General features: G+C 31.7%; 1 pseudogene; it reads left to right on the top strand.

Annotated features, from left to right (window-relative positions):
- Positions 1–2010: 2010 nt before the first annotated feature.
- Positions 2011–2120, top strand: LOC135268732 (small nucleolar RNA U13; annotated as a pseudogene).
- The last annotated feature ends 1531 nt before the right edge of the window (positions 2121–3651 follow it).

Raw genomic sequence — 3651 nt, 5'->3', positions numbered from 1 at the left:
GATCCTCCTGTCTTAGCCTCCCATGTTGCTGAGACTATAGGCACACACCACCATGCCCAGCTAATCATTTTTAAATTTTTTGTAGAGCTAGACTCTCACTTTATTCTTCAGATTGGTCTCAAACTACTGACTTCAAGCAATCTTCCTGCTTCTACGTCCCTGAGTGCTGAGATTATAGGCATGAGCCACTGTGTTCCTCCCCCAGCACCATCTATTGAAGAGACTATTCGTTGTCAGTTGTGTCTTCTTGGTGCCCTTGTCAAAAATGAGTTGACTATATATGTTTCCATTTATTTCTGGGCTCTCTATTCTGTTCCATTGGTCTATGTGTCTGTTTCTATGCCAGTAGCACACTGTTTTGACTAGCATAACATTGTAATATAATTTAAAATCAAGAAATGTGATGCCTCAAACTTTTTATTTCTCAAAATTATTTTGGCTATTCTGGGTCTTTTATGGCTCCATATCATCAAAAAATTTTTTTCTATTCCTGTGAAGAATGCCATTGGGATTTGATAGGGGTTGTGTTGAATCTGTATATTGCTTTAGGCAGTATGGACATTTTTAACAATATTGACTCTTCCAATCTATGAGCACAAGTTATTTTCCATTTATGTGTGTCTTCTTCAATTTGTTTTACCATTGTTCAGTAGTTTTCATTGTATATCTCTCACCATTTTTATTAAACTCATTCCTAGGTATTTTTTGATATAATTATAAATGGGACTATTTCTTGACTTCTTTTTTGGTTTGGTCAATATGTGTGTATAAAAATGTTACTCATTTGTATGTTGATATTGTATCTTACAACTTTACCAAATTTATTTTTTAGTTCTAATAGTTTTTTGGGGATCTTTGGGGTTTTTAATATATATATAGGATTATGCCATCTCTAGTAAAGATAATTTTACTTTTTTTTTTCTTATTTGAATGCCTTTTATTTGTTTTTCTTGTCTGATTTCTCTTGCTAATACTTCCATTACTATGTTGAATAAAAGTGAGGGTGAACATCCTGTCTAGGACCAGGCCTAGTGAAAAGGCTTTTAGTTTTTTCCAATTGATTATAATGTTAGCTGTGGGTTTTTCATAAATGGTCTTTATCATGCTGAGAAACTTTTCTTTTATATCTAAACTGTTACGAGTTTTAATCAAAAAAGAATGATGATCTTTGTTGAATGTTTTTTCCACATCAATTGAGATGATCGTGGCTTTTGTCATTCATTCTCTTAATGTGATATATTATATTGATTAATTTGACAGTGTTAAACTGGCCTTGCATGCGAGAGATAAATCCCACTTGGTTATGATGTAAAATCTGATTGATATGTTGAGTTTGGTTTACTAATATTTTATTGAGGATATTTGTACCAATATTTATCAGAGAAATTGGCCTGTAGTTTTCTTATGATACCTTTGTTTGGCTTAGGTGTCAAGGTGATGCTGGCTTTATAAATGTGTTTCAAAGTATCCTCTCTAGGTCTATTTTTTGGAAAAGTTGGTAGGATTCAGCTGTGAAGCCATCTGGTGCTGGGCTTCTCTTTGTTGAGTTTTTTCTTGTTCAATCTCTATTTGTTGTTGGCCAGACTGGGAATTTAAAGCAACTATAATTAATATGGTAAGGGCTCCAGTGGATAAAGTAGATAGCATGCTGGAAGAGATAGGCAATGTGAGCAGAGAGATAGATACTTTAACAAAGAATTGAAAAGAAATGCTATAGTTCAAAAACATTGTAACAGAAATGAAGAATGCCTTGGTCTTATTAGTGGACGGGACATGGTGGAGGACAGAATCTCTGAGCTTGCAGTTATCTTGATAGAAACTTCCAAAACTGATAAGCAGAGAGAAAAAAAAGACTTAAAACAACAACAACAACAAGCAGAACAGTATATCTATGGAGTGTGGAACAACAACAAAATGCACCAATCAGAAGAAAATGCCAGAGTGGATCAAAAAACAAGACCCAAATGTATGTTGCCCATAAGGCACATACAAGAAAAAGTAAAAGGTTTAATCCTTTTTTGGTTCCTAAGTGTAATGATTGAGTTTTTTACAATCATGTGTGAAATGCACTTCTCTCAAACCTTGTTGCAATGTTGGCATACTATTATACCAGATTGATGTGGGGAAAAAGTAAGGGATTTGAGAAAGATATACCATGCTAACACTAATAAAAAGAAAGGGACAGTAGCTATATTAATTTGAGGCACAGCAGATTTTATAACAAGTAAAATTATTAGAAATAAAGAGGGATATTGCATAGTAATAAAGAAGTTAACTCTGCAAGATGATATAACAATCCTTAATGAATATACACCCAGCAATAGAACATAAAACTACATGAGTCAAAAACTGATAGAACTTCAAAGAAAAATAAGATTAATTTACTGTTATCTTTAGAGACTTCAACATGTCTCTATTAAAAATGAATTGATCATGCAGGTAAAGTCCTACTAATGTCATAGTTGAATTCAACAACTGGACGTTAATAAACTGGGTATAACTGACATCTATAGACTACTTCATCACACAGCAGCCAGTTGCACATTTTCCTCAAGCTTACATGAAACATTTGCCAAGATAGACCATATTCTGGGCCATAAAACATACTACGACAAATTTTAAATAATAGAAATTATACAAGGTCTGCTCTCAGACCACAACAGAAATAAATTAGAAACCAATTTCTTTTTTTTTCTCTTTCCAGAAAGACAGCTGCAAAATCCCCCAAATACTTGGAGATTAAATAATACATTGATAAATAACATATTAGTCAAAGATGAAATTTTAAGATAAATTTTTTAAAATTTTTGAGCTGAATGAAAATAAAAAAACTTTTTAAAAATTTCTGAGATGCAGTGAAAATAGTACTTAGAGGGAAAGTTATAGTATCAAATATATATACTAGAATAAAGATCTAAAATCAGTACTCTAAGCTTTTACCTTAAGAAACTAGAAAAAAAAAAGCAAATTAAATCCAAAATAAGCATAAAAAAGAATTGCTAAAAATCAGAAAAGAAATTAATGAAATTATAAGTAGAAAATTAATAGAGAAAGCCAGCAAGACCAAAACCTTGTTTATTGAAAAGATCAATAAAATTAATAAGCCTTCATCCAGGCTAAGAAAAAAACAGGATACAGATTAAGAGAAAGAAAAGAAAGACTATCACTCTGGATTCCATGGATATTGAAAGGAGAATAAAAGAATATCATGAGCAACTTTATCTCCACAGATACGATAACCTATTAGATGAAATGCAACAATTCCCTGATAGACATAATCTGCCAAAACTCACACAAAAAGAAATAAATTATCTGAATAGACCTATATTTATTAAAGAAATTAAATCAATAATTAATAATCTTTCAAAACAGAGACCACTGGGTCTAAATGGATTCACTAGTAAATTCTGCCAAACATTTAAAGGAGAAATTATATCAATCTACAATCTTTTTTAGAAGATAGAAGAGGGAATACTTTCTATCCCATTCTATGAGGCTGGCATTGCCCTAATAACAACAAAATAGAAAAAGACATTATAAGAAAACTACACACCAATATCTCTCATGAGCATAATTGCAAAAATCCTCAACAAAATATTATCAAATAGAATCCAAAGATATGTTTTAAAAATTATAAACCACTACCAAGTG

This window comes from Aotus nancymaae, unplaced genomic scaffold, assembly GCF_030222135.1.
Source record: "Aotus nancymaae isolate 86718 unplaced genomic scaffold, 86718_ANA_hifiasm-v0.15.2.pri h1tg000041l, whole genome shotgun sequence".
Lineage (NCBI taxonomy): Eukaryota > Metazoa > Chordata > Mammalia > Primates > Aotidae > Aotus > Aotus nancymaae.
This window is presented reverse-complemented; position numbering and strand designations above follow the sequence as displayed.